The 12,833-nt window shown below is 46.0% G+C and overlaps 1 long non-coding RNA gene across 1 annotated transcript in view; it reads right to left on the reverse strand.

Annotated features, from left to right (window-relative positions):
- LOC140493957 (uncharacterized) overlaps window positions 1–12,833 on the reverse strand; it is a 75,228-nt gene that overhangs the window by 30,077 nt on the left and 32,318 nt on the right. Inside the window, exon 4 of the long non-coding RNA XR_011963796.1 lies at window positions 7,597–7,868. This is a non-coding gene — a long non-coding RNA (uncharacterized lncRNA). The remainder of the gene's footprint in view (window positions 1–7,596; window positions 7,869–12,833) is intronic.

A 12,833-nucleotide genomic window follows, 5' to 3' on the forward strand; every position in this document is an offset into this window, starting at 1 on the left:
AGAACAGAAGGGAGTCAAACAGGGACAAGGTAGGACTAATAAATTAAGCTGCATTTATTTCAATGCAAGGGGCCTAACAGGGAAGGCAGATTAACTCAGGGCATGGTTAGGAACATGGGACTGGGATCTCATAGCAATTACAGAAACATGGCTCAGGGATGGGCAGGACTGGCAGCTTAATGTTCCAGGATACAAATGCAACAGGAAGGATAGAAAGGGAGGCAAGAGAGGAGGGAGAGTGGCATTTTTGATAACGGATAGCATTACAGCTGTGCTAAGGGAGGATATTCCCAGAAATACATCAGGGAAGTTATTTGGTGGAACTGAGAAATAAGAAAGGGATGATCAACTTATTAGGATTGTATTATAGACCCCACAGTAGTCAAAGGGAAATTGCCAAACAAACTTGTAAGGAGATCTCAGTTATCTGTAAGAATAATAGGGTAGATATAGTAGGGGTTTTTACCTTTCCAAACATCGACTGGGACTGCCATAGTGTAAAGGTTTAGATGGAGAGGAATTTGTTAAGTGTGTACAACACAATTTTCTGATTCAGTATGTGGGTGTACCAACTAGATAAGGTGCAAAACTTAACCTAAGCTAAGGAAATAAGGCAGGGCAGGTGAGTGAGGGGTCAGTGGGGGAGCACTTTGGGGCCAGCGACCATAATTCTATTCATTTTAAAATAGTGATGGAAAAGGATAGACCAAATCTAAAAGTTGAAGTTCTAAATTGGATAAAGGCCCATTTTGACGTATTAGGCAAGAACTTTTGAAAGCTGATTGCAGGCAGATGTTCGCAGGTAAAGGGACGATGGAAAATGGGATGCCTTCAGAAGTGAGATAACAAGAATCCAGAGAAAGCATATTCCTGTCAGGGTGTAGGGGAAGGCTGGTAGGTATAGTGAATTCTGGATGACTAAAGAAATTGAAGGTTTAGTTCAGAAAAAGAAGAAAGCACATGTCGAGTATAAAGGAAGTTGGAGTATACTAAAGAGGGAAATCAGGAGGGAAAAAAAGGGACATGAGATAGCTTTGACAAATAGAATTAAGGAGAATCCAAAGGGTTTTTACAAATATATTAAGGACAAAGGGTAACTATGGAGAGAATAGGGCCCCTGAAAGGTCAGCAAGGCGGCCTTTGTGTGGAGCCACAGAAAATGGGAGAGATACTAAATTAATATTTTGCATCAGTATTTACTGTGGAAAAGGATATGGAAGATATAGACTGTAGGGAAATCGATGGTGACATCTTGCAAAATGTTCAGATACAGAGGAAGAAGTGCTGGATAACTCCCCAGGGCCTGATCAGGTGTGCCCGAGAACTCTGTGGGAAGCTAGAGAAGTGATTGCTGGGCCTCGTGCTGAGATATTTGTATCATCAATATTCACATGTGAGATGCCAGAAGACTGGAGGTTGGCAAAAGTGGTGCAACTGTTTAAGAAGGGTGGTAAAGACAAGCCAGGGAAGTATAGACCGATGAGCCTGAACTCAGTGGTGGGCAGGTTGTTGGAGGGAATCCTGATAGACAGGATGTACATGAATTTGGAAAGGCAAGGACTGATTATGGATAGTCAACATGCCTTTGTGCGTGGGAAATCATATCCCACACACTCGAGTGAGTTTTTTGAAGAAGTCGCAAAGAAGATTGATGAGGGCAGAGTGATAGATGTGATCTATATGTACTTCAGTAAGGCATTCGACAAGGTTCCCCATGGGAGACTGATTAACAAGGTTAGATCTCATTGAATACAGTGAAAACTAGCCATTTGGATACAGAACTGGCTCAAAAGTAAAAGACAGAGAGTGGTGGTGGAGGGTTGTTTTTCAGACTGAAGGCCTGTGACCAGTGGAGTGTCACAAGGATCAGTGCTGGGCCCTCTACTTTTTATCATTTACATAAATGATTTGGATGAGAGCACAAGAGGTACAGTTTGCAGATGACACCAAAATTGGAGGTGTAGTGGACAGCGAAGAGGGTTACAACAGGATCTGGACCAGATGGGACAATGGGCTAACTGGCAGATGGAGTTTAATTCAGATAAATGCGAGGTGCTGCATTTTCGAAAAGCAAATCATAGCAGGACTTATACTCGTAATGGTAAGGTCCTAGGGAGTGTTGTTGAACAAAGAGACCTTGGAGTGCATATTCATAGCTCCTTGAAAGTGGAATCGCAGATAGATAAGAGAGTGAAGGCGGCGTTTGGTATGCATTCCTTTATTGGTCAGAGTATTGAGTCCAGGAGTCGGGAGGTCATCTTGCGGCTGTACAGCACATTGGTTAGGCCACTGTTGGAATATTTTGTGCAATTCTGGTCTCCTTCCTATCAGAAAAATTTTGTGAAACTTGAAAGGGTTCAGAAAAGATTTACAAGAATGTTTCCAGGGTTGGAGGATTTGAGCTACAGAGAGAGGCTGAACAGGCTGGGGCTGTGGCGTCGGAGGCTGAGGGGTGACCTTATAGAGGTTTACAAAATTATGAGGGGCATGGATAGGATAAATAGACAAAGACTTTTCCCTGGGGTCGGTGAGTCCAGAACTAGAAGGGATAGGTTTAGGGTGAGAGTGGAAAGATATAAAAGAGACCTAAGGTGCAACTTTTTCAAGCAGAGGGTGGTACGTGTATGGAACGAGCTGCCAGAGGATGTGGTGGAGGCTGGTACAACTGCAACATTTAAGAGGCATTTGGATGGGTATAGGAATGGGAAGGGATTGGAGGGAGATGGGCCGGGTACTGGCAGGTGGGACTAGATTGGGTTGGGATATCTGGTCAGCATAGACGGGTTGGACCAAAGGGTCTGTTTCCGTGCTGTACATCTCTATGACTCCAACACTCATGGAGGTTATAGAAATAAACTGTGTGACTGCATGTGGAGGTGGTTGAAGGCATAAAGGTTTGTAGTTATCGTAGGAAATTACATCATTTGGGACCAGCAGAGTTTTCAGAGACTAACTGCATTTCAGAAACAGGAAGAGTTCATAATCATCATTAGAAATGCAGAAACTAATTTATGAGAGAAGCAGGGTCACTCTGCACTGTGCCCAGAGACAAGGAGGAGTCTTACACCTGGAGGAGGTTACTAAGGTACAGAGCTTTTTTGTTGTTGTGACAGGAAATTTACAGAGATCATGAAGGTAGTAGGAGTTCAAAAAAGTCACAAAGACAGGGAGGTTTTTCAGGTCTAGAAAGGACTACACTGACTAGGATGGCTGAAGGAACTGAAGAGTTGTTTTTCTTCAGTTAAGGAGAGATGTGACAGAACCCGGGATTAAAGGCAAACGCAGAAACTTGGAGAGTTGTAGTGGTAGGAGGAGCTTACAGGGATAGGCAGGATTGTAGGGGCTGATAGAGATAGGGGAAGTGGTATCAATGAAACAGACAATGGAGAAACTGACAGACATAGGGAAGGTTCTGTGGAACAGATGAATTTACAGATAAGATGGTGATAATGAAGCCTGAGAATTTTCTCATGTTCCTTGCCCAGCATTGTTCCTACATCATGCCCTCAGGGTCTGAATTAAAATCCACTTACTCCTCCCCGTGCTGTTTACTGTGAGTGATCTGACCGGCTGCAGGATTTACTGAAGGCTCCAGATCTCCCTCTCCATCTCTCTCTGGCTGACCAACTGTCTTCAATGTGGTGATGGACGAGACAGGAATTGGGAATTCTGCTGAGTCAGGGACATCAGGAATACCGACAGGAGACAGAGAAATAGACAGAATGGGAAATTACACTGATGCAATGAATCTTACACATGGAGAATGGCATTGAATCCCACAGAGATCTGGAAATTCCTAATGTCCATTTCTGGCCTGTTCTGCTGCGTCCCTCTGGAGTGGAGAATTCTGTTAGCTCAGGATCTGGAGTAGCTGCAAAGAGTGAGAGACACTGACAGAGGCAGCAATTAGACCCAGAAGTAAGGGATATCACATGCAGAAAGACAGTGATATCAGCAGAGTGGAGGAATGTATCAGGATCACACAATGGTATCAACAGAAGTGGTTCTGACCAGTGAGCACTGCTACCAGTACACAGGGAAGACTGAGCTATTTTATTGGGATAGGCTCCCCAGGTATCAGGAATATGCAGTGTGCTATAAATGGACACAGATGAGGAGGGGGAAAGGTCTGAGGGGAATGGAAATTCCCAAGTCCAAAGAGGAAGGTTGAAATATTGGAACACCATGGAGATGTGGATGAAGACCAACAGAAAGAAACAGTAAGGGACTGAGTTTAATTAAAATACTACATTGTCAAATAGATTTGTGACAGGAAATTATTGGTTAACATTAAGTAAATGCCATTTCTGCCCCTCACAATTCCTCACACACCAAAATGACATCACTTCCGCCCCTCACATCATCGCTGATGTCACACACTCAGTGACTTCCATGCCCCCCCCTCGACTGCCGTGTTTGTCACCACTTCCGCCCCCACCAATGCCGCGCACTTGCATTCTGCTGACAAACCCCAGGTCCCACCATCACAATCCCTACCCCAGAATCCGGAGGGGAACACCACCCCTGCTCATGACTCCACCCCCATTCCCCCTAACACCACACCCACTCCAGTAACAGGCTCCGTCGCCTCGCCCAGCTCCACACCTACGCCAGGTCCCAGCTCCCAGTCCTGCCGAGTTTTCACCATTCCTCCTGACCTCCCCCTCACTGAGGATGAATGATCAATCCTCAGCAAAGACTTCACCTTTATCCCCCTCCGTCCACACATCAATTAATTTAATACACGCTGAGATATTGAACACTTCTTCTGACGCCTCCGAGCATACTTTTACAATCAAGACTCCCACCCACCTTTCAAGGACCCTTTTGCCCACCTCCAACATACTCCATCCACCAGGACACCCCGCGCTGGCCTATTACCTGTCTTCGATTTCTACATTTCCAACTTCCACCGAGACATCAACCGCCTCAACCTATCTACCCCCTCCCCCACTCCATCCTCTCACCCTCACAACGTGCAGCCCTCCACTTCCTCTGCCGACCTCACCATCAAACCAGCAGATAAAGGGGGTGCAGTGGTAGTCTGGTGCACTGACCTCTACACTGCTGAAGCCATGATGCCAACTCGAAGACACTTCCTCCTATCACCCCCTCTACCATGACCCACCTCCCATCACCAAACCGTCATCTCCCAGAGCATACAGAACCTCATCACCTCAGGAGGAGAACTCCCACCCACAGCTTCCAACCTCATTGTCCGGGATCCCCCACTGCCCGATTCTACCTCCTTCCCAAGATCCCCATAGTGTTAGGTAAGGGGTAAATGTAGATGTAGGGGTATGGGTGGGTTACGCTTCGGCGGGGCGGTGTGGACTTGTTGGGCCGAAGGGCCTGTTTCCACACTGTAAGTAATCTAATCTAATCTAATCCACAAGCCTGACCATCCTGACCGACCCATTCTCTCAGCATGCTCCTACCCCACCGAACTCATGTCTGCCTACCTCGACATTGCCCTCTCCCGCAGTCCAGGAATTACCCACATTCATTCGAGACACCATCCATACCCTCCACCTCCTCCAAGACTTCTGTTTTCCAGGCCCCCAACGCCGCATCTTCACCATGGATATCCAATCCCTCTACACCGCCATTCACCATGACCAGGACCTCCAAGCCCTCCGTTTCTTCATCTCCTGACGGCCACAACAGAACCCTTCCACCGACACTCTCATTCGTTTGTCTGAACTTGTCCTCACACTTAACAATTTTTCCTTCAAATCCTCCCACTTCCTCCAGACCAAAGGGGTAGCCATGGGCACCCGTATGGGCCCGAGCTATGCCTGTCTCTTTGTTGGTTATGTAGAACAGTCCATTTTCCGTAGTTACACTGGCACCACTCCCCACGTCTTCCTCCGCTACATTGATGACTGATTTGGCGCCACATCGTGCTTCCTTGAGGAGTTTGAGCAATTCATCAACTTCACCAACACATTCCACCCTGACCTTAAATTTACCTGGACCATCTCTGATACCTCCCTCCCCTTCCTGGACCTCTCCATCCCCATTAATGACAACCGACTTGACACCGACATTTTTTATGAACCTACCGACTCCCAAAGCTACCTAGATTACACCTCTTCCCAGACTACCGCCTGCAAATTTGCCAACCCGTATTCCCAATTCCTCCGCCTCCGCCATACTTGTTCCCAGGAGGGCCAGTTCCACCACAGAACACACCAGATGGACTCCTTCTTTAGAGATCGCAATTTCCCTTCCCACGTGGTTAAAGATGCCCTCCAACGCATCTCGTCCACATTCCACACCTCCGCACTCAGACCCCACCCCTCCAACCGTAACAAGGACAGAACGCCCCTGGTGCTCACATTCCACCCTACCAACCTTCGCATAAACCAAATCATCCGCCGACATTTCCGCCACCTCCAAACAGACCCTACCACCAGGGATAGATTTCCCTCCCCACCCCTTTCTGCCTTCCGCAAAGACCGTTCCCTGAGTGACTACCTGGTCAGGTCCACGCCTCCCAAAATCCCACCCTCCCTTCCTGGCACCTTCCCCTGCCACTGCAGAAATTGCAAAACCTTCGCCCACACCTCTCCCCTCACCACCATCCAAGGCCACAAAGGAGCCTTCCACATCCAAAGTTTTACCTGCACATCCACCAATATCATTTATTGTATCCGTTGCTCCCTATGCGCTCTCCTCTACATTGGTGAAACTGGACACGTCCGAGCAGAGCACTTTAGGGAACATCTCTGGTACACCCGCACCAATCAACCCCACTGCCCTGTGGCCCAACATTTCAACGCCCCCTCCCACTCTGCCGAGGACATGCAGGTCCTGGGCTTCCTCCACCGCTGCTTCGTCACCACCTGACACCTGGAAGAAGAACGTCTCACCTTCCGCCTCGGAACACTTCAACCCCAGGGCAACAATGTGGACTTCACCAGTTTCCTCATTTCCCCTTCCCATACCTCACACGCCACCTCCAGCCTTCCAGCTCAGCCCCCCATGACTTGTCCTAACAGCCTAACACCCTTCCCACCTATCCACTCCACCCTCCTCCCTGACCTATCACCCCCATTCCCACCCCCATTCACCCAGTGAACTCTTTGCTCCCTTCGCCCATCCTCCACTCTGACCTATCACCTTCTTCCCCACCCCATTCACCTATTATACTCTATGCTACTTTCTCCCTATCCCCACCCCCCTCTCATTTACCTCCCAACTCTGCAGGCTCCCGGCCTCTATTCCTGATGAAGGGCTTTTGCCCGAAACGTCGATTTTCCTGCTCCTCGGATGCTGCCTGACCTGCCATGCTTTTCCAGCACCACTCTAATCTAGAATCTGGTTTCCAGCATCTGCAGTCCTTGTGTTTACATTATTGGAGAAGAAGGCAACCGAGATAAGGCATGTTGTTAACACTGAACCAAGTTACAGGGATAAGGAAGGTAGTCTGGAATGCAGCACAATTCAAATATGTGGAGGGACTATCGAAAGGAGGAGGTTACAGCGATAGGATCTGTTATAGGAATTAAAAATTATTGAAGACACTGGACCACAAGACATGCCATAGATACACTGTTGTAGAGTAGTGAGTTTTAATATAACATAACTTACATTGGTGTGGTGATTGAGCCTGGGGTGTGTGTGTGCACTGTGCTCCCCTCCAGCATTGTACTATGTCATGTTGTGTTAACAGATGCTTGGATCCCTCTCATTGTTCTTTGCTCTGTGCACTGTGGGTGACCTTAATTCACGACAGGATTTATTGAAGGCTCCAGATCTCCTTTCCCTTTGTCTCTCTCTGGCAGACCAACTGCATTCAATGAGGTGATGGACGATCCACCCAGCAGCTGGAAAGGCTATTGAGTCAGGCCTTTCCTGAGTACCTACAGGAGACAGAGAAATAGACAGAATGTGAAGTTAAACAGATGCAGTGAGGGTTACACATGGAGAATGGCACTGAGTTCCACAGAGATCTGGAAAATGGAGCGATATTAAGTAATAGTCCCACATTGCTGGAAGATGTCAGGATCACACAATTGTGTCAGAAGAATGGGTTTAGCTTCATGATGCCCTGGTATTAGTGCTCAGGGATGAGCACCCAGTGAGCAGGTGAAGTAATGACCTAGTGGTATTATAGCGACAGAATGTATCCAAAACCTCAGCTAATGTTCAGTGGAGGCAGGATTGAATCCCACCATCTGAAAAGGGGACATTTGAAATCAATAATTTGAAAAATAATAAGTAACAATCAACAAATAAGTATGAAACCATTACTGATGTACAATAAATCCAAACACTTGTCCTTTAGAGATGGACATCTGCCCATCCTCACGTGGTCTGCACGACATCCCCACAGCAAAGGGTTTGCCTCTCAATTACCCTCTGAAATGGCCGAGCAAGTTACTCAGTTCAACGGCTTCTAGGACTGGGCAAGGAAGGCTGGTCAGCCAGAGACACACACATCCCATTCCTGATTTTTAAAAATATCTATTAGGATGATCCCCCTGGAACTGTGCTGGGACCAGTGTCCTGGCTAATCATGTCGGTAGGTTTATGGACAGGGCATTAAACTGACAGAGAGGATGCAGGTGAAAGGAGCTTTCCAAATCCAAAGGGAAAAGGTGAAGCAATGGAACAGCATGGGAATGTGGCTGAAGACAAGCAGAAAGGAACAGGATGGGACAGAGTTTAACTAAAATTGTACATCAGCGAATAGATTTGTAACAGAAAATTGTGGAAGGCAGTATATTATGTTTTTTTTTGAATGGACAACGTTGCTGCAATAAGGTCGATGGATTTGTGAGACAGAGATAAAAGATATTTAGACATGAATACAGGGAGACATGAATACAGGGTGAACAAAATATTCAGTGGTTCGTAATCTTGTGCAAACTCAGGCAAAATGGGTAACGCTAACAATAATGGATACCAAAGGCATTACAGAGAAATCATTTGGCCGCAGATCATGAGGTAGAGTCAGTCTGAATGTAAATTCTGGTTACTACTTGCCAAAAACACAAGGTGAGTAATAGTTTTGGCCACCGAACAGCATTTCATTGCTCATCACTGCATTCAACAGGAACTCATTGGAATTTTTTAACAAAGGCATTGTGATAATTTTGGAAAACGTAAATATTTCTATAATCTGGGACAATCACACGGACAGCATTGATATTGGAAGAGGAGTTCGGAGAATTTTTTTTCAGTGTTTCTTTGAAAAACACATTGTGCAACTGTTAATGGACATAACTATCGCAGAGCGACCGTGTAATGAAACTTAGTGAATGAGTAATGTCACCTGGAGAGGTCCTTCGGGAAATTGTGATAAAGTGCAGTTTAAATAAACAAAGTTTTAAAGTGAAACACAGAAAGGACAAGCTACAAGTCGAAATAAAAATAGCCAATTATGTGTGTGTGAGAGGGGAACTGACCAAGATAAACAAGCTAAACAGACTGAAACATATGTCTGTAAATGAACAGTGGAAACCATTTGAAGGAACAATGCAAAATACTCAACAAAAGGACATTCCACTGAAACAGTAAAAACCTCAGCAAGAAATTCCCACTGATCCCTCACTCAGGACGAAAGGGATCATACTAGATTATGAGGCGAAGAGGATCACCAAAGAGTACTTAAAATCCTGAAGTGAGAGAGTGTTTTAGGAGTAAATGTTAATGGATTGGAATGGGTCTGCTCGCAGGAGGAGGGCTGTAGGAAGGGGAGCCACGGTCAGGGTTCATTGACACAATAGGAACAGGGAGAGGTGAAGGTGCTGGAGGTGGTGAGAGTGTCACAGAGAGTGGTCAGGGTGTTACAAAGCCAGGACGGATTGCTGCAGCTGGAGGGGTTTGCAGAGGTACGGAGGGACATCGGTATTTTTATATATTCATTCACGGGATGTGGGTGTCACTGCCTGGAACAACGGTCTTTGACCCCACTGCTAATTACCCAGAGGGTAGCTCAGAGTCAGCCACATTGCTGTGGGTCTGGAGTCACATGTCGGCCAGACCAGGTTAGAATATTTGATGTCCTTCCCTAAAGGAGGTGGGTGAACCAGATGAATTCTTCCCACTGATCAACAATGTTTTATGGTGGCCCCACCAATATCTTTTCCAGCCACAACATGACATCCTTCTCCTACGCTTTGTGCTCTCCCGAATGGAGGTAACCACCCCAAATGTCTGCTTCACCAGCCTGTCTACATGTGACACCACTTACAAAGAACAATCTACCTGCATCCCTGGGTCTCTGACTGACAACACTACCCAGGGCCCGAACATTAACTGTACAAACCCACCCTGGTTTGTTTCACCAAAATGGAACACCTCACATTTATCTAATTAAACTCCATCTACTATTCTTCAGCCCACTACTCCAGTGTACTATTCGCCCTGTTGTATCATACGTAACGTTTTGCACTGTCCACTTTACCAACAATTTCAGTATCACTCAAAAAACTTCCCACAAAACCAATATTCCCATCCAAACCATTTATCCAAATGACAAACAACAGTGGACCCACTTCACCGCTGGTCACATGTCTCTAGTCAGGAAGGCAACATGTCTCCCATCACCCTCTGTCTCCTACCATCAAGCCCAATTTTGTATCCAGTTGACTAGCTCCTCCTGAATGCCATATCCTTTTACATTGATCTGAGTTTATTACCCAGATTACCAGACAGAACGTAGAACACAGAACAGTACAGCACAAGACCCTTCGGCCATGATGCCATGCCCATCTTTTATCCGACTGTGAGATCAAACTCACTGACATACCCTTCATTTTGCTATCATCCATGTACCTATCCAAGAGTCTGGTAAAATGTCCTGTTCCACCCACTCACCACTCTCTGTGTAAAGTACTAATTCTGAAATCCCCCCTTACCTATCCTCCTATCACCCTACAATTATGACCCCTTGTACCATGGGATAAAGCGGTCTCTCACTGTTCAATCTATCGTTGCCTCACACCATTTTGTTCACCTCTAACAAATCACACCACACTCTTCTTCACTCCAATGAGAAAAGACTTAGCTCCCTCAACCTTTCTTTATTAGACATGCCCTCCAGTCCAGGCAGTATCCTGGTAAATCTTCTCTTTACAATCTCTAAAGCTTCCACATCCTTCCTGTAATGAAGGGAACAAAACTGAACACAATATTCTAATTGAGATCTAAACAGGACTGTATAGAGCTGCAGCATAACCTCATTGCTTTAAAACTCAATCCCCCAGCTAATGAAAGCCAATACAACATATTCTTTCTTAACAACACTATCAGGTTGATGGCAAATTTGATGGATCTCTGCTCATGAAATCCAAGATCCATCTGTTCCTCCACACTATTCAGTATTCTGCCTTTACCCCTGTATTCTGCATTCAAGTCTCACCTTCCAAAATGCAGCACTTCACACTTTTCCAGATTTGACTTAATCTGCCACTTCTCAGCCCAGCTCTACATCCTGTCAATGCCCCATTGCAACCTCCAGCAGACATCCACACTATTCACCACTCCACCAACCTTCGTGTCATTGGCAACCTTACTTACCCACTCTTCCACTCACACATCCAAGTCATACATAAAATCACAAAGAGCAGAGATGTTTTGACCTCTCTCTGCAGAAAACCACTGGTCACTGAGCTCCAGGCTGAATGATTTCCATCTGTCATCACCCTCTGTCTTCTATGGGCCAGGAATTCTGTATCCAGGCAGGCAGGTTTCCCTGTATCCCATGCTCTGTGCTTTCTCAATGAGCCATAAATGTGTTTTGTCACATTCTCAAAGGATTCAATAAGATTTGTGTGGTATGACCTGTCCCTTACAAAGCCATAATGACATTCAATAATCAAACTATGGTTTTCGAAGGAATCATAAATCCTGGATCTCAGAGTCTCCAATAATCTGCACAGACAGAAGACTGACAGGTCTGTGATTCCCAGGATTATCTCTATTCCCTTTCTTGAACAACGCATGGCTGATTCACCTAACCTGCAGATCTTTGGGCTGTGGGTGGAAACCGGAGCACCTGTCGGTAACCCACACAGACATGGAGAGAATGTGCTAACTCCACACAGACAGTCGCCTGCGGCTGGAATTGAAATCGCGTCCCTAGTGCTGTGAGGCAGCAGTGCTAACCACTGAGCCACCGTGATGCCCCATGTAACTCTCTAGAGCTTCTGATCCTTGGTTCCTCAAACTTAAGCTAGCTTCCTTCTTCCTCTTGATTAGATGTTCTACATCCCTGGAACCTTGTCAAATGCTTTGCTGAAGTTCATGTAGACAACGTTGACTGCTCTGCCTTCATCGATCTCTTGGTCAACTCCTCGAAGAGTCAATCCGGTTTGTGAAACACGGTTTCCCACTCACAAAGCCATGCTGACTATCTCTAATCAGCCCTTGCCTTTCCAAATATATGTAGCTCATTTCTCTCAGAATCTCCTCCAACAACATACCAGTGGATCACTGGGCTGTGATTTCCTGGCTGCTCCCTGAAGCCTTAAAGTGATGGAACACCCTCCAGTCTTGCAGTAACTCATTGTGTATGTTGATAATATAAATATCTCTGTTAGGGACACTGCAATATCTTCCCCAGATTCCCACAATATTCTAGGATCAAACTAACAAGTGATTGAGGATTGATCTACCTTTATTTATTTTAATATTGCAGCACTTTCTCTTCTCTGGTGAGGATTCTTTCCAAGACATCACTATTTATGTCCCCAACTTCCCGAGTTTCCATGTCTTTCTCCACAGTAAATTCTGACAACACTATTTCGTCTAATATCTCACCCACGTCCTGACAGTTAAGGTGCCCTATTCTCTAACAAGTTACTCTTTAGCCCTTATTG

This window comes from Chiloscyllium punctatum, chromosome 23 (genome assembly GCF_047496795.1).
Source record: "Chiloscyllium punctatum isolate Juve2018m chromosome 23, sChiPun1.3, whole genome shotgun sequence".
NCBI classification, from domain to species: domain Eukaryota; kingdom Metazoa; phylum Chordata; class Chondrichthyes; order Orectolobiformes; family Hemiscylliidae; genus Chiloscyllium; species Chiloscyllium punctatum.